The sequence below is a fragment of the Akebia trifoliata genome, chromosome 3 (genome assembly GCF_017979445.1).
Source record: "Akebia trifoliata isolate Shusen 1 chromosome 3, ASM1797944v1, whole genome shotgun sequence".
NCBI classification, from domain to species: domain Eukaryota; kingdom Viridiplantae; phylum Streptophyta; class Magnoliopsida; order Ranunculales; family Lardizabalaceae; genus Akebia; species Akebia trifoliata.
The window spans coordinates 34,393,112-34,412,453 of NC_141377.1; the positions used below are offsets into that span (position 1 = coordinate 34,393,112).

The following is a 19,342-nucleotide window of genomic DNA, read 5'->3' on the forward strand; positions in this document are numbered from 1 at the left end:
AAAAAAAAAATTTCAAATAACAATTTGTTTTGGATTTGATCCAAGGTTTTGAAAATTGACGACAACCGAACTTCCACCCAACTTCCAAATTTAAAATTAAAAACAATGAAAAAAAATAAAAAATTCAAAGTTCATAGAATTATGTACTCTACAACCCATAAGGTTGTGTTTGGATTGAGAAGTGGAGAGAAGAGAAGAGAAACTCAATTTCTCTCCACCATCTTTGAATTGACAAGAAAGAACTTGAGATAATTTTAGAATTTTAAAATATCTTAAAATAGATCTAAGGGCAGAGTTGACATTATGAAATAGTTTAAAAAGATTTGTCTCCATTTCTCTCCTCTTCTCTCCAACTCTTTTTTCTTCTCTTCCAACTTAACAATCCAAATAGGAGAAATGGAGAGAAACTCATTTATCATCTCTTCTCTTCTCTTCATTTCTCTTAATCCAAACACATCATAAAGCATTGGATCATATATTTTGACATCCCAAGTAAGTACAATGACCCTTACTAAGGTTGAAAATCCTTACTAAGTTAGTAAGATTAGTCGGACTCATTTAAAAACATAGAGAGTGAGTCATACAATTGGGTGGGTGGGGGGAGGGGGACGGGGGCGGGCGATTCACCGGCAATTATCTTACTATTAAGATACCGAGATGACTGGGACGAATTTTAAAACAAACAGTCCCGAGTCATGATGACGTGGGTCTCACCGTACCAAACTCAGATATTCTTGTGTGGGACCCACCTCTGCAAGCCGGCTTCGGGAGTTAGGACTTAGGAGTACAACGAAGGGTCGTGATAATCTTATTCCTCACATCTGTGTAACCCGAGGATCGCAGATCTACGGTTCCTAACTTGTCACGTTAGGTAATCGATTAAGCTTACCACTTAAGGTAGTCAGATTATCACGACTCTAGAACAAAACAAACTCCCACTTCACATGTCCCATGTGGGGTTTTGGACTTTTCTAACGTCCAACGAACGGCTGAGATGACAAGACGATTACAACTTTCCTAGGGATCAGTTTTCCTATACAATCCGTTCGTTAGACGCAAGAATTTTCCTTTATAAAAAGAAGGAAAGAAAGAAGACAACAACGAAGATGGGGTGGTGGTGGTGGAAGCGAAGTCGAAGTGAAAATCGTAAGAAGCGCTTCTTATATCTGATTTTTTGTTCACCATTTCTCTGTGTAACCTTCCCTTTGTTCTGTTTGATGGAATTATTATTCGGTCTTCGAAGGAGAAACAACAAGAACAACAACATCGAGAAGAAGAGAGACGATGGAGAAGAAGATTCGATCGAAAGTGAGGAGAAAGAGGACCAAGAAAGATTGTTGCAGCGATACCTAGAAGACCAATATGGTCTTGTTGTAGGATCTGTTTATTATGATTGTAGTGAGGATCATGTCTGTGTTGATATTGATGTGGGCAACAACCCCTCTTTTTTTTTGACTTGAAGGATAGTTTTATTTGATTTGATTAGAAAAGACAAGAAGATTTTTTAATTTATTTCTTTTCCTTTTACTTTGATTTTCTCTCTAAGGAAAATATATTTTTATCTTTTATTATTATTTTTATTTGACATTTAAAGATATTCAAATAAACAACATGAGAAATTACTATAGACCTGAACACAACAAAAAAAAAAAAAAATGAGGGCTTAGACCCGCATAATTCAATTGGTTTGATGCATTGCAAAGCAACATTGAGGACATGGATTATGGTTTTAAAACTCATTTTGACATCTCATTTCGTCTCGTCCTGTCCGTGAATGAGACCGAGTAGTCTCGAATGAATTTTTTAAAACGTCTCGTTCAACAATGAGAAAAATGAACGTGAATTTTAAATCCCATCCAATACATTGACTTGTTTGTTCGTCTCATTGCTGGGCAATACCGAGATAACTTGAAAGATACATCTCGATCTCAGTTGAGTTTTGAAACCACGGTTCAAATCCAACTTACCCATAAAATAAAATAAAAGTTATGTTGGCATGTATATTTTATATCAACAATTAGGATACATGAGAATCTTCAATAATGCAAGATCTTAATTGACCTTCTATTTACTAAAGTTTATGAGTGATAATACTATGGACTTGGGTTCAATTCTTGTGCATCGTATTATTAATCTCATTAAAAATAGGTTTATCGTGTCATCCATGCCTTACGTAGGTGGATCAAAAGTTGGATATTACTAGGTGCATGAATTGAACAAAAGTAAGCATAATAGATACAAACATTGGGTCAAGAAAACCCTAAATTTTACGATATGATGATAATTGTGCTACACTCAAATTGTGTAATAAGAGTCTTAACCCAAAAAATTGATCTTGGATTTAGATTTTATATGATTGGACTCTATTTCAAGGCTAATTGAGCTAGGTTATTTTTCATAATTGGCGTCCAACTTAGATGTTCTCGCATCTCAAATGCAAGTCTACGTGAGTGTGGGCTGAGTTATGTGACTATTGGTGACACACTTCAAGCTTGATTTTCTCTTTGAACCACCCCTAAGTTTCATTATAATTTGCTCGGATCTCGAATCAAGATTGTAGATAGAGATGAAATATAGGAATTTTTTGTGGGCCCACTGCTAATCAATTGTGGGTCTCTTCCACATTGTGTTGATGTGCCCACCCTTTTCATGAAGATCTTGATTCTACAATGATAATAATAGGGGACAAAGTTCCATGTTAGGTGTCGTAGAAACTTGTTTCGAAAGTAGGACATTTAGTCCAATTGACATTGTGCCTTGAAAAATTGTTAAAAAAACAAGGTAGGTGTCTATTCTCCATCGTGAGCAACTCCGAGCACTATAGTAACTTGAAGGTTAAAATTTTCTGTTGTAGCTTAGGGTGGGTTCCATCTAAAACTAGGATGACTAGCGGAGTTCGATGACTCCAACAAACCAATCTTTTGACATCCAATTGGATGGTTAACGATGGAATGATTGGATTTCCTTTTCTAGTTTTCATGAAAAAAAAAAAAAATCACACTTATAAATTTCATATTTGTTAAAAAATGAAGCTCAATCCTTACTTCTGATACCAATTATTGAGATTTTGAATCCAAAACAATATTAATGATTTCGCGATCCCAAACATTGCAGCAATCAGAAGAAAAAAAAAAAAAAAAAAACCCTAAAAATAGCTTTATCTCAATCCATGTCACGCAGCCAATAGATGGGAGTGAAGAAAAAATCGTACACAGGACAATGATGGTTACTACCTATTATAGAGTTTTGATTCTCCACTTTTTCCCATCCATTGAAAAATGTGAACATAGTATATATCATATTCCTAAAATTACCAAGTAAGATTGAAAACATCTTTATATCATGGTGATTGTTTTAAATCTTGCCCTTACTTATTTTAAGCAATAAATCAAACAAATGATTTGACAACTAGTATGTATATGACAAAAAATACGATTTTTCCAAAACTTTAAAACTCTTAAAGTGAAGTTCCCATATCAAAGGAGAAGATTGTGTATGGCCCATAGATTGAGCAAATGTACATGCAATACATACAAATCTTGCATCGGGACAATTCAAAGATGTCATGGTGTAATGTTGATTAATTGTGCAATACATTGTCATTCTTGTTGGGAAAAATGTATGGAAGTAAATAATAAATAAAGAAGAGGATGAAGATGATTGACAATTTTTCGAGACTCGTTGAATGGACATTTTCTTCATACTCCTTTTTTTTATTTATATTTTCTGACAATGAACTTGATTAGAGTTTTCTTTCCAACTTTATGTTCTTGAGTCAAGTTTGACATAGTTAGATGTCGGGACCCTAAATTAACTTGAGAGTTCATGCGCAATATGTTATATGTGAGCCTTCTCATAGACAAACATGTTAGTAAATTGATCAAATTGCCTCATATTTATAAATGATTTATTTATTTGAATCTATGATTTTCATAAAATTAGTTATAAAGAACGGCTAAATGGGTGAAATTACCCCTACAGAATGCATGATATTTATTCTAAATATCTTGATCTTCCCAGATTTTTGGAAGGTAATTTTTTCCTATTTTCTAACTTTTAGATATGTTCATGTTCTACCTCAAGGGATTCACCTAGTGGCAAACCAAGCCTTGATTGGTAATGCCGGTCTTGACGAAACGAAACTAGAAAAGTAAGTTGCGGATTCCAATCCTTGTTCTCAAGCACCAATTATGCCTTCAAAACTCTTTGTTCAACGGTTCGGATTGACCAACCAATTGATCAAGTAAGATTCATAAAACTATAGGATGTTGAACAAAATCAAATAATGAGTGCGCAATTGAAAAATCACTTCTGAGAATTAAGATCAAGAGCTCGTCGAGCCAACCTGACGGCTTCCCTCTCCTTTGATAGTCATTAAGACGGGTACTTTCGCTCCACTAGTTTGAAGTGGCAAAAGGAAAACTCCTCAGGAAAAGTAGGCCAAATATTTGAAACCCCAACAAACAATCAAACCTCCAGAATAAATTGATGATATAAAAGTTTGAAATCCAATTATCATAACCTTTACACGTATCTCTATATCAGATGGTGGCTTCCACTTGTATACTTTGACAACTGTACTTCCCTAATTCGTTAGCATCAAATCCCGGATCTTTATTCAAATCCTTCATCGTTAGAAACCCCAAATCCTAAAACCCTTTCAAATCTCAATAATATAAGGGTTTTAGGGTGGGGTTCTCTCTCTCTAATGTTGGATTTTGTTCCATTCGATCACTCTCCCACCCACCATGTCTCTCTACTGTATCCTCCGAAAATCATTTCTTCTCTCGATCCCATTCTCACACCCACACCACCACCACCACTTCAGTCCGCACCTTCGCCTTCTCTTCGGCTGAGGAAGCCGCGGCTGAACGCCTCCGCAGCCGCAAGCGCCAACTCCCCACCTGAAATTTTCCACCGAGACTCCACCGCTTCACGCCTCCCCCCGACCCCAACGCGCTTCGTCTTCCCCGCTCAACTTCTGCTCACGCCTCAACCTCCACAATCGAGTCCAGTCCCTCATCCGCTCGGGCCTCGACTCGGCTTCAGCCACAGCTCGCCATGCCGTTTACTCAAATACTCGTCCCACTGTTTTCACTTGTAACTCCATTATGGCCTCAATGGACAGTGGCGGTCGCTTCGATGATGCGATCGCTTTATTTTAATTCTTCTTCAATTAATCAAACATTGTGCCTAATGTAGTTTCCTATAATGTCCTCATTAACACCCATTGCCAGGCCGGTTGTTGTTGATGTTGCCCTCGATGTCTACTGTCACATTATCTCAAATGTCCCTTTTAGTCCCTCACCTGTTGCATACCACACCTCACGAAAGGCCTCATCGACACCAATCGTATATCTGATGTGATGGACCTCCTACGCGAGATGCTTATCAAGGGCCACTGAGCCAATTCCCTTGCCTACAACAATCTCATTAATGGGTTCCTCAATTTGGGTAACCTTGAAAGGGCTAATGAGCTCTTTGACGAGTTTTGTGAACGTTGTGTTGTTTACGATGGGGTCTTCAATGCCACCTTCATGGATTGGTATTTCAAGAAGGGCATGGTGAAAGAAGCAATGAAGTAATACCAAAGCCTTCTCGATCGACAATTCAAGATGACTCCAGTCATGTGCAACACCCTTTTGGAAGTTTTGCTTAGATACGGAAAGAATGTAGAGGCGTCGACCCTCTTTGAAGAAATGCTTGATGCACACAAACCACCAAATTTCCATGTCGTTAACACCATAACATTTAATATAAATTGATGAATGAATGTTTCCATTTGGGGAAGTTTTCGGAGGCAATTACGGTATTTAGTAAGACAGGAACGAAGCATGGATCAAAACCTTATGTGATGGATGCCTCATGTTTCGATAACATTATTGGAAAGTTATGCAAGATTGGATTGGTATCTGAGGCAGAGAAGTTGTTTGGAGAAATGCCCATGAAGTCAGTAATCCCGGAAGTTACAACTCAACTTATAGGGTTCTCATTGATGCTTATTTTAGAGAAGAGAGAATTGATGATGTTTTGCAGTTATTTAATAAGATGGTATTTGAATCTAGTTTGAAAGCCAATGTTGGTTTCTACAATAAAGTGTTAGATGGATTGGTTAATATGGGACGGACCGAGGAGGCTGTAGAGATGTTGGGACAAATGGGAGAAAGGGAGGTGTATCCGGACCCGATGAGTTATGAGATTGTGATTATGGGATTGTGCAAGGAAGGCCGATTAAATCATGCTCGGGATTTACTGGACCAAATGATGAAGAGGAGAATCATTGTGCTTCTGATCTCTGTGATTTTGTACACGAGGTTTTTGGGAAAGAAGGGAGGATTAGTGAGATGGAGGGACTGTTTGGGAGACCATTTGAAAGGAAGAACGGGCTTTTGGTCCAACACCACATCGAGTCAAATTTCAAGTACCACAGTTAGCAGCTTATCAGAGTTTGGTTCAATTTTCAATAGTATTTCCTAGTCTCCTTTCCCCTCAATTTTGATTTTAGTATAAGTTTTAGTGATCAATAATCTGAGTATAAGGGTATAGCTGTTTCTAATGAGTTCCCCTGATTTGTTTGTCTGATCTGATGGGTCTAATTAAGTTAAACTTATTTTATTTTTATTGGATATTTGGTCTATAACTTAATAAAAGCATAATCACCTTGTGTTTTGGTTGATGTAGAAATTATTGTTAATAACATTTCTGATATATTTGATCTTTATGCATTTTTATTCTTATAGTTCTACTTTACATGGCTCAACTTGTCTTCTATTAAGTTAACTTTTGATTATTCAAGGTATTGTTAATCATAGTTTAAGCAACTGAATTCCTTTCTTTGTTATTTTCTACTTGGTTAGATGTAGAAAACAGAGGTCTGGGTTCAATTTCTTTCTTATGACTTTAAGGTGAACACTGTTGTCTAGTGATCTATATTAGTGATTTATTGTCTAAAAGTCGTGGGTTCGATTCGCGTCACCCACACCTTTTTCCTTATTTTTTCTATGGACTGTTTTATGTTTTTGGTTATGAGTGAGGCCTGTTGGGATCTTTTGATTTGGTTATACGTCCCACAAGTGCCAACTCAAGGCATGCTTTACAACTATCAAGTTGGGGTATGAGATCAAAGTCCCTTGTTGGCAAATATATCACTTGGGTGATTGAAAAATCGAAACCCAAAGGGGCCTCTTTTCTCTGGTATTTGATTTTTATTTCATGTTCTTTTATTGGAAATTCTTTAGTCCCACATCAACCAAGTAGAGAGAAGTCTTGTGGGTTATAACGATTAATTGTCCTATTCTTAGGTAAAGTTAAGGTAATACAACCATACTAGAGAGAAGTCTTGTGGATAATAAGTATTCATTATCCTTTATTTAGGCAAAGTAAAGTGAGGGTGTAAGACAACCACGCCAGAGGGAAGTCTTGTTGGTCATAAGTATTCATGTCCTACCTTTAGGTGAAGCTAAGATTGCATAACCACACACATGTGGGCGCGCCATGTTTCACCGACCTTGGGTTAGCTTTGTGTGTACTTTTCTTCCTAATGATCATTTTTTTTTTTTGACAAAAAAGAATTATTTCTATAATTACGTTTATGTTTTATTAAATTCCTTTTAAGGTCATTATTTTTTTATCTTTGGTTTTTTAGTCCGTTATTATCTTTGGCAGATGAACCCAATTGTGAGACATGCCTCAATCAAGTAAAGTGTCCACTGGAAACCTATTGAATGTTTTAACCCCTCAATTAACTCTAATAGCTCCATTTGTCTCTTGTTGGATGCCCCGGACTGCGCCTTGTGGCACAGTCTACTGAGTATCTTTCATTCCCCAAGTCTATAAAAGAGGAGTTTTCCCTTTTGATATACATGCAAATGAGATAATTTCTCAGAATGTAGAGTTTGGAGTGTTGACTACTCTTGGATCCCAAAGACGTTGAATCTTATGGGTAGAAGTTGTTGGTTTACTCCAGGAGAGTATGTTGGCAACAAGGTTGTCAGTGGACTCCAATGGTGGTGTGAGGAGGTAGAGTAAAGGTTTCAATTTTGGGGTGGTTTGTGGTTGGAAAGGGTCAATGACTTGAAAATTTTTATGCACCAATTTGTGTTACTTTGATTCACAGGTGGAGTATGGAAATGTTTTCAAAGGGGACATATGCTTTTGGATGTGCTCACTCACTCTTTCATTTGCATCGAAATTGGTTGTCCCAAATGCTCTTAATATATGAATTTGCACAATTGACAAAAATGTGCCAAAGATCCTCTAGAACATGGAAGAAGACTTCAGTTCCAACTTCGTAGAACTTTCCAAACTATTTTGTAAACACGAAATTGTTGTCTCTTGTTGGATGTTCCTAACTGTGCCTTGTGGCACAATTTGCCAGAGTCTACTGAAGTGTCTTTTTGTTCCCCAAGTCTATAAAAGAGGAGTTTTCCTTCTCTTTGATGTACATCCAAATGAGATAATTTTCCTGTCTTCTTTAATTTCTTTTTGTGGTGTTCAATCACAATCTAGAGTTTGGAGTGTTACCTTTTTTAGGATCCCAAAGATGTTGAATCTTAGGAATAGAAGTTGTGGATGGACTCCACAGTGTGAGAGAGAAAGAGAGAGAGGGGGGGGATCCTCCCATATTAGGATGAGTCGTGATTTTTTGACTCCCCCTCTGACACACATCCTCATAGGCCACCTGACACGGCACGGGCTAGAACCATAGATTTTTTCCCCTCAAGATACACAACTGCATATCTCCATAAATATGTGTATTTGTGTATCCGAGGAAATAATCTATGGTTCTAACACATGCCATGTCATGGGGTGTGTGTCAGAGGGGGGCGTCAAAAAATCATTATTCTATTAGGATTCTTTCCTAATTAGATAAGATCTCATTCAAATAATACCACATATTTACACGTTGATTAATGCAACGTGGACAGTCCATACAAGAGTGAATTTTATCCCTCCACAAAAAAGAAAATGGAATACCCTTTTGGGATCTGGATTAATCTTTTTGGTTACACAACCACAGTGATTAGTTCATATTCCAAAAGGGATGTTGGATACCATATGTTATCAAAAAAACAAAAAAAGTGCTCTATGTGAATTCTAACTTTGGAAAAATTATGTGATTTCCTTATGGGCCAACATGGATCTGAGGTGGTATCTATGGAGGATATTTCTCGCTAGGTACCAAGGGATGAAACGTGGAACTTAGGGATTCGAGTTCAGTACGGATATACGAGGGTAAGTTCGGCGGCTCGGTCACAAACCAACCATGAGTTCAGGTCTCGATTGGAGAAATTTAGGGGTTAGATCAAAAGGGGTTAAAATTCTGGCTAGAGAAAGTCCCAAAAAAAGGGGAATATATGGGAACCGAATATTTACTAGATACATTCCAAATCATCAATGAAGATTTACCTTTTAAATCGGATAAAGGTCAAATCGATAATAGGATCTAAAGGGATTCTACAGTTTCATCTCTATAAATAGATGGATAGAGGTATTAAAAGGTATGAGTTTTTTTCCTTATAAAATTTATACTATTTTTGTATTAAGATTTTGACTTGGACGTCGAAGAGGTGTTATTGCAAGCACACACAGGGGAACGAGGAGAGAAGATCGCAAGGCATCATCACGGATCTCAAGGTAGAGCAAGTTTTTTATATCTACAATTTGGCGTCGTCTGTGGGAATTGAACATGAACCACGAAAAATCACATGGTATGATCGAGATCTCAATCATGAGTCAGAGGTTATCTTAACTATCGGCCTTCATGAATTTTAATTTTGAGTTAGGGTTTTCATGGGATTGGGTATTTTATTTATTTATTTAAGTTCGTCAAGGATGAACGATCGATGGGCGATCATATTTTTTATCGTTAGAGGAAGATCGACAGATTGATTTCACGAAATGGGATTAATTGATAAGGGGAAGATATGAAAAAGATGTTAAATGTCGATCAAGAAGAGGGTTGTTGGTTTCATACAATTGGGGTGGGTATAACGAGATTATGGAGATGGCAACGAAACATGGGTTGAAGGTTCACGAAATGGGGTTAATTGATAAGGGGAAGATATGAAAAAGATGTTAATGTCGATCAAGAAGAGGGTTGTTGGTTTCATACAATTGGGGTGGGTATAACGAGATTATGGAGATGGCAACGAAACATGGGTTGAAGGTTCAGGTTGTGATGTCATTTTATCAATGTGGAGGGAATGTTGGTGATTCTTGCACGTATGGTCACCATCTTTTGCTTGCAAGATAAAAGCAACCCAGCAAAAAGTAAAACAATGTGTGAAAAGTCAAAAAGGTATGAATTCTCCCCCCTCTATATTTTACAATGTTTTTGTACTAAAACTCTTACTTAGGCTTCGGAAGTTTCGAAGTGGTATTGTTGCAGGCACACCCAGGAAAACAAGGAGAGGAGATCGCAAGGTATCATCACAGATCTCAAGATAGAGCAAGTTTTTACATCTATAGTATCCGTCCACCAAATCAGATTGCAATACATTTAAGAAAATTTTGGGTGTGGTGAGGTGTCGTGTCGCGTTGCAAAGGATCAGCCTCTTAGCAACTTTTGTGTTAAAATGTGGGACACGATGGTGTCATTATGGATAGGTTGATGTGGGACTTGTCATCTCATCAACCTTTCGAGTTGGGGTTTGTCTACAAACAATTTGAATGGAAATCAACGTGTTGCGCTCGAGACGAGGATTTCCCACAAATAACCTAAAATTGGCGAAGTTAAACCTCTAATGCACAAATATGGACTGGCCCAGAAGAGTAACAATCAGGGACCACAATAATCCACTTTCCATTTGAAGAATTAAGGAGCGAAGAACGAGTTGGGAGAAATGTTCGGTAAATATTTTTCATTAATATAATATATAATATTTACCGACATTAGTTTTTGGACCAACCTGTAATGATGTTAGCCATTGAGTGCTTAATGGCCCATGACTTGATGGACCTAAAGATGAAACGTGATTTGATTGGTAATTTATAGATTTTAGATTTTTATTATAGGTCCCCCAAATGAGTGAAAAATTGGGGTTCAAACCCTCATCAAGAAAACTTCTCATATTAACTAGTAGAAATAATAAATAAAACAAGCTTATTTTTCATAATTAGCTCGACTAAAGGGTTGACCAAAAATCCAAGGGATTAGTGGGCCCAATAAAACGTGCCACTTGGCATTTTTGTTTGTTTGATGATATTGTTCTCATTAGTTTTCTTTCATATTTAGGGACCTCTAAGATCTCATGATCATAACGAATTATGGAGTCTATAATCAATTATTGTGACCTTTTAAGTGTATTTGATAGTGATACGACCCATATAATTGATTATTTAATAATGATAGTTTGAAAAATAGTAATTTTTGAAATAAAAAATATTTGTTTATAGAATGAGAAACAAAATTATTTTTGTGGGAATAGAAGTATTGCTCTTTTAATTAAAAAGTATTTTATATGAATTGTGAGGTGATATTATTGAATTGTCGACTTTGTTTATCTCATATCATAGAAGTGGTCAAGATCTGGTGACTCAAAAAGAGAAAAAAAAAAAAAACAAGATCCCAACCATTTAAACACAAATTTCAATGGTTGAGATGTATTCTTGATATAAGTATTTTTGATATGTGTGTTAGTGAGAGATGTACAAATCTAAACAATTGATTTTTGTGTTTACACGGTCAGAATCATGTGTTCCCTCATGAGTCATTCACATGATTCCAATCATTTAAATACAAAATCCAATAATTGAGATTTATCCTCGAGATAAATATCTTTGAGATGTGTGTTATCAAAGTATGTAAAAATCTCTACAGTTTGATTTTTTATGTTTACAATATCTGGATAATGCATTCCATCATAAGTCATTTTTCACAGTCAAGATCATGAGTTCCCTCGTGAGTTAATAACTTAATTAATTTATCACGTTCTCTCTATCTCGTTTTAAACCCAAATCTCTATTTATTTTGTTTAATAAAATAAGATAATGAACCTATTCTATAAAAGTGTACTCCCAAAACTACTTTTTATTTTTTTATTTTAGGAAATCACTTTTTATTACTTGGAAATATTTTTTTCATTATAATCAATTAACAAAATAGAATAAGTTTTAATAAGAATGATTAACAAATAAGTAAACCATGATTTTTTTTAAATTCTTCTAATGTTAGTTTGACCAAATTAGTCAGCGGTCAAAGGGTTAATAACCTATAACCTTATAAACAGAAATAATTTCCTAATTGCAATGACGACATCATTTATAGAACTTACGTGGTCCTCAAATGCTGGATCATCATAGTATCGTAGGTCCTGCAATCATGCCTACTCTGGGGGCCAACTTCTTTTTCTTGAGATTTGGGTCTCTCCGTTGTAACTTCAAACCAATTGGGATTTAATAAAGTGAGTACAATTTAGAACCTACTGGTTATGTCAATGGATCGGGTTCACATTGAATTTTTAGAACCTACTGGGTCTGTCAATGGATCGGGTTCACATTGAATTTGGGTTTGGTAAAGTGTCGGATTAGACTATTGTTGGAATTTTTTTATCAGATCTCAACATTAAGATCCAATTGATCCAATAATAATTGATTAGGTTCATAATGTATCATAATCCGATTTCATATACAAAATCTAAATAAACTTTATATATTAAACAATATATATAAGAGTTGTGATAATATGAGCCCCCTCTCTCTCCCTCTCCCTCTCCCTCTCCTTCTCCTTCTCCACACCCTTATCACAAGATCATAGATTATTTACCTCGGGATACATAAGAAAAAAAATTATGGTTATGCATATTCCGAGACAAATGATCTACCCTTTTATGGTCAAGGTGTAGGGGGTGTGTGACAGAGAGATACATTAAAAAATATTATACTATACATAATTTATGTACTTTCTCATATTTTATCATATTAGGACTATTGGATTGGGACAAACTAATTGGAACAGATTCTTATTGGAATCTAAGGGGCTGTTCGTTTCAGCTTGAGAAGTAGGCTCCTTTTGCTTTTTTGGCTTTTAAGCCAAAAAAGTCATATTAACGTTGTTCGTTTGGGCTCTTTTGACTTTTTCAAATATCAAAAAAAGCTTAAAATGAGCTCTTTTCAAGATTCGTCTAAAGGCGGCTTTTTAGTTTTGCTCTTGCGCAAAGTCGATCATCGAAAAACGGTTGAGGTATAATGACCAAAATACCCTCTCTCTTTTCTCGAATTTCCAACGAAGGTGTAAACCTAAAAACTCTTTCATTTTATCGATTTTCAAACTTTCAACACAGACGGCGTCATCTCTCTGTAATCTCTTCTTCTTCCCCAAAATTTCTCATCAGCCAACTCTTCTCTGTTTGCTGTTTGTTGTGAACAAGAAGAAGAGGAAGAAGGAAGAACTCAACTTGACTTATGTGAAGAAAAATTTAGATCTGATTTGAGATTCAAGAGATTTCCTAACTACATCTCCGTAGTAGACCACTATAAAACCTCAACTTCTCCTGTCAAGGTCTTTGTTGGTTTGAGGAAAAAAAAAAAAGGGGACGAAAACCCAATTTTCCTTGGCTGAGACGCGGGAAAGAGAAGGCTTCACCTCCATCCTCCAAACCCGAAGAAGAAGGTAAGATTTATTGTTTGCTTCAGATCTTTGGTTGGTTTCAGAGACTGTGAGTTGGTTTCTATTGAAATTATGGTGTTTTGTTAGCAGGAATTGATTATTTAGTTAGATTGTTTTACATTTTAATACGAATTAGGGTTCTTTAAAAAGGTACGTTTGGGGGTTATTTGATATTTTCTTTGAAGATTGTGTAATTGGTTTGCAGAAATGAAGCAAGGGAAAGTAAAAGGAGAAGGTGACCAACATGGTTTTGTTTGATCAGCTGAGTCACGATAAGCTTCTTTTGTCCGACAGATTCGAGGGTATAATTTCTCTTTCAATTTCCTTTTATTGTTAACTATTTTTCTTGATTCTTTAAGAACTATGGTAATTTTTTTGGGTTTGATCCTCATGGATTCATTGTCAATAGTGTGCAAAGAGAAGATGTTGATTGGTTATGTTTACCTAATTTAATATGAAACTTGGGTTCATGGTTTTAAAGTGGGATGGTTGCTTCTGCAATTACTTCTAGACAGTGTTGATGGGTGTATTACTTGCTTTTTTATTTTATTTTAAAGTATCCTTTTATAAGTGATTATGTTGACAAATTTTTTTTTTTTTTGCATCTTACCATTTAGGTTGAATGGGAAGAGAGAAACAAAAAACTGTCATATGTAGGATTGAGGCTTGAATGTGTTTTGTGGTTGGTTGAAATTAGAGGTTTTACTTTTTTATACTTTTAGATTGGGCGAGTTCTAGTTGAGGACCTAATATTTTTCTTAAAATAATACTCTATAGTGACGGTCAGCGACCATAGCTAAAGGTTTAATATATATATTTTTTAATAAAATACCCTATAGTGACGGCCAATAACGGCTGTCGCTATTAGTCCATATACCAACGGCTGTTGCGACCGACTGTCGTTATATCCTTAAATTCTATGATTTTTAACCGCCGAATATTTTTTCGACAAGGCCCAATTCGACGGTCAAGACTGTCGAATGGTCCCATAATTCGACGGTTTTGGACCGTCGAATTTTGAAAATTTTCACGTAGTGTTCAAGAATCCATTAGGATGGACTTGCTTGAGAGGTATTGTTAATAGTGCACTTATTCACTCATAATCATATGCAAATTTCCTATACTATCTCATTAGTCCATGGTAACCTCATAGTGCATGCACACTTTTGGGTATTTGCAGTTTTATCATACTTTGTATGTTCTATGGGTTTGAATACAACCTTAGTTTAAACATGTTCATTATGTGGATATTAGATTGTGTATTATGCATGTATTTTATTTATCAGGAAAATTTCGTATGTCCCATTTTAAGAGGAGATGCTGTCGAAATTTCGATAAAATCATAAAATTTATAGATTTATTTAAATTGAAAATAATTATTTTGATAATTTTTTAATATAAATTTATTATATATTTATTGTATTCTGGTCATGTTTTGTGCATTCTAGGTGCATTATCAACATTAAGGGTATTCTGGTCATTTTACCAGAATCCAGCAATAAAAAGTTGTAAAACGAACAGGCTTTTTCTAGCTTCTGTGCTTCTGTAACGAACAAGCTTCTGCTAAATATAGCTTTTCAGGCTCTTGACTTTTGCTTCTTCCAGAAGTCAGCTTCTGGAGCTGGAGCTGGCTTCTGTAAAGAACAGACCCTAAATCCTTGATCCGTATTCAAAGTTAGGGGAACATGTCAGATTTCAAGTTTGATCCAATCCATTGACAGCATATACAGTTATACGTGCACCACCACATTATTTGTGTCACCCTTATGTCTCTGTTTGTGTCATTCCACCTCAGAAAAAAGGGGGGGAGGGGGGAAGGTAAATGTTGGAATGACACAAATGGAGACACAAATAATGTGGTGGCGCACACATAATAGTAGATGCTTTTTACTCATCTCTCATGAAAAAGCATCTATGGTAATGTGCACAACACCACGTCATTGTGTCACCCTTATGTCTCTCTTTGTGTCCCAGCACGATTCAAAAAAAAAAAAAAAAAACTAACTCATGCAACATTTTCTTGATACCAAAAGAGCCCTTAAGGGTGTTTTTTCTATTGAAAAAAAAAAAAAAGAACTTGGGTTTATTGGTAACAAAAATAATTGTCTCAAATCAAGTTTGAGATTCTCCATCAAACGAGAGGCTAAGATGTGTGTTTGATGCTGAGCATCTAATCTTGTTTGATGTTAAAAAAAAGTTACTATTGATAAGATATGAAAGGTTGGGAATGAAAGGGGACACCGACCAAGCCTTTGTCAATGTAAATAAAGGTCCTTTATGACTTCACCAAAGTTCAATTCAAATAGTTCGAATTTTTATTCCTCACTGAGCCAACAAGTTTGGATCGTATCCCAAGAATGATCCCCTCATATTCACTGCATAAGGTCTCAAATTTGGAAGGGGTTCCCAAATTAAGACCTTCCGATCAAATTAGCAATAAAACAAAATGATTGAGTTATAACACGAGTCAATCGTCTCTTCCCCTTCTTGAAAATCTTGCGTATACTCTAAAATCATACTTGAATTAGGATATTTATATTTTTATCTTATGTGATTTTGTTATGAATCACAATTCTTTCTTATATTAATCTCCTTCTAATTTGATCTAAAAATTTAACTTTGATTAGGATCATGTAGGTCCTAAGAATTCTTTCGTTTAGGGTTTGATTTTATCCTCTTGCTAATTCCAAAAAAATTCCTTAACAAACTAACCTCTCGACCGTATTAAACGATTGTTTTGGACTCTTACACATGCCACCCAGATTGAGTTCTCTCGAGGACTTGACTACGCTGACGTGTAAATGTCTCGACTAGACTACTCACACACTGAATGGTCCTATTCAGTTCAAGGATGAGATCCATGCGCCTTTTGACTCAACCTAGCTTTGTTTTAGAAGTCACGTGAAGGTGCCTTATTGGTCTACATAACTGAACATGATTATACCCCCCCCCCCCCTAATTAATATAAAATGATTTTTTGTGATTGTAGAATTTACTAATCCAATTTATAATATAAAGATCAATAAAATCTAAATAAATACTTACAATTACTATTAAATTGAGTTGAACTAGTTTGGGGCGTGTTTGTTTAGCTTCAATCAAATCCGTTTGTTTGAGTTAGATTTGATGGGGTCATGAATGAACAAAGTCCTAGCTCGGTTGAGACGAGTCCAAGGTGAGTTCAATCTAGATTTCTAATTTGATAGAATTGATTACAAAGATTATTACTCCCAATTGTGAGGTGATACAAAGGAATCTGGACTACATCGAGTCATTCTCACCACCATGGTCGTTGTTTTCAAAAAAGGCTATTTGTAACATAGTATTTGTAAGAAAAAAAATGTTGGATTATAATCAAGGTTGTGGAGCTGGTTTTTGTCACATCACGAGATAGGAACACGTATCACTCATAACCTAGCATATCCAACTTGAATATCAGATACTTCTGACTCAATGAACCACATAACTAGCCAAGAAATCAAGTCATTTGGGTCCAAGTAAGAGGGTATGTTTCAGAGGTCATTAAGTCCAATCGATTGAGAGAGCATTTTAGAGTAAAAAAGTTTAGAGAAACTTGGGTATATTAAGAGCTTGATCATGCACAAAATCTTTGCATTTAATGTAATATCTGCAAGTACTAAACAAAGTCGTGTTTGGGGTGATATTTAATAGTCAAACAGTAAAATCAAATCAACTCAATAATTAATACACTGAAATCTTTTGAATTAAACTCGAATGTTAACATTAATGAGGCATTTGTGCGAAATCAAAATGTAGAGTCAACGGCCCGCAACCAACTCACACTCTGTTCGACAATAGACCTAGACTAACCAGGTGGTGACATCTGTTCCAAACTTGGAACTATAAATCCCCTCTTAAAGATTGAGAGAAGGTTTACAAAAATTACTTCCTCACACTAAAAAGGCATGCAATCACTCTGTAATTCACTATTTATCATTTTCTTAGTCTCTAACCATCATCATTTTTTTTTCTAGTCCATATATCTTTTACTTACTTGATCTTTAGAGGACCCTTGGTAAACACTACATCGGGACCTCATCTTTTTAACATAATGGAAATGTATGAATCAATAGATTCAATAGGTAACCAAACAATAGCTTGGAAGCAAATAAAGTAAAGAGCTATAAAATATTATTAAGAGAGGAAAAGATAATTATGTATTGATTGATACTAATCAATTTTAATATTTGGAGCTTTTTATATAAATAACTCCATCATAATAACTTAAAAACCTTCTAAAACACTAAAAAGTAATTTTTTTAATTTATTAATAACATATTATTAATATTCTAATTCTGTTAGAACTCAATTGGACACTTAAAAATACTTCTAACTATAACCTAAAGAATAAAAATGAATTTAGAGAAACAAATAGAAACTTTAAAATAAATTAAAACCTAAACAAATTAGAAACTTCCTATAGTTGAAATAAAAACTAACCAACTTCTAAATAACTTGAAATTGAAATAATCTAAAGACATATGACTAAAATCAAAATTGGATTGAGTATTGACCCAACGGGTCAACCCGAACTAGGTTGGTCAAGCTCACGTTGACTAACTTTGACTGAGTCAACTCGATTTGAAAATTTTGATGTTTTTCATGTAAATGTCCTAACATCACCTTCTTCCTTCAGGCTTCAAAGAACTAGAAGTCCACCTTATTAACAACAACTATGGGAAAGATCGAGAGATCGAAGAGTTATGAAGTAGAGTCGAAAAATCACATAACAATAAACTTGATCAATAATTTTGCACATTTCAAAGAGTAGAAACCCTAAAAAACCTCTGCAAAGGTTAAATGTACAAATCCAAAATATTCAATTTTAAATTAAATTTTTTTTAGATAATAAGGCCCATATTGGATTTAAAGTAGAAAGTAATTGAGAGAGATTACTTTTTGAAGTTGGTGTGTTGTTAAGTAAAAGCTTGTGTGTTAGCGGAGGCTCTCAAACATAACGATGGACACAATAAAAAAAAGATGAAAATAATATTTATAGGGTTTATCGGGAATCCAAGGATTACATCCCTAGCTCGGAGAGCCATTCCATTAATTTTCAAAAAATAATTTGTTATATTGTCTTTTCCCTCCCCCCATTGTACTTAAGGTTTTCAATGAATAGTAGTTGGATCGAAAACAATATGTGTATTCAAAATTTGACAAATACTTCAAACCAATATTAGAATTAGAATTCGATTATCTTATTAAATATTTGATAATATTCGATTTGGATCTAATATTATATCTAACATGACTCAAATAAGATATTACTAGAGTAGATATTTCAATATCCAAATCTATATCTGATACGAGTTTGAATATAAATTTTTATCCAAATTTGGATCCATCATCCACAATTTTCAAATAATATCTGATTATTCGAATACAGATTCAAATTGGATAATGGACTATCCATTGACAAGTCTAATGATAGTCCCTCACCCTCTTTCCCATTTATTACATGTATTTTCTAATAAAATACAAACATTTGTATTCTCTTCATAATCAGCTAAATCTCAATCTTCAATCTTCAATCATGACAGATGACAAGATAAAAATCCAAAAATAATATAATGGTTATGGTTCTGGGTGGCTTAAGAACCGACCCGGAACCGACCCATTGATGGATCTGCAGTTCATTTATGTTGCGGAGAAGTCACATCGATGAAAAAGAAAGGATTAAAAAGAGAGGCTTTTATTTAAGTTTCACCA

General features: G+C 35.2%; 1 pseudogene; it reads left to right on the top strand.

The window, feature by feature from the left end:
* The first annotated feature begins 1,106 nt into the window (after nucleotides 1-1,106).
* On the top strand, nucleotides 1,107-8,511 carry LOC147406543 (pentatricopeptide repeat-containing protein At1g10270-like; annotated as a pseudogene).
* Nucleotides 8,512-19,342: the final 10,831 nt, after the last annotated feature.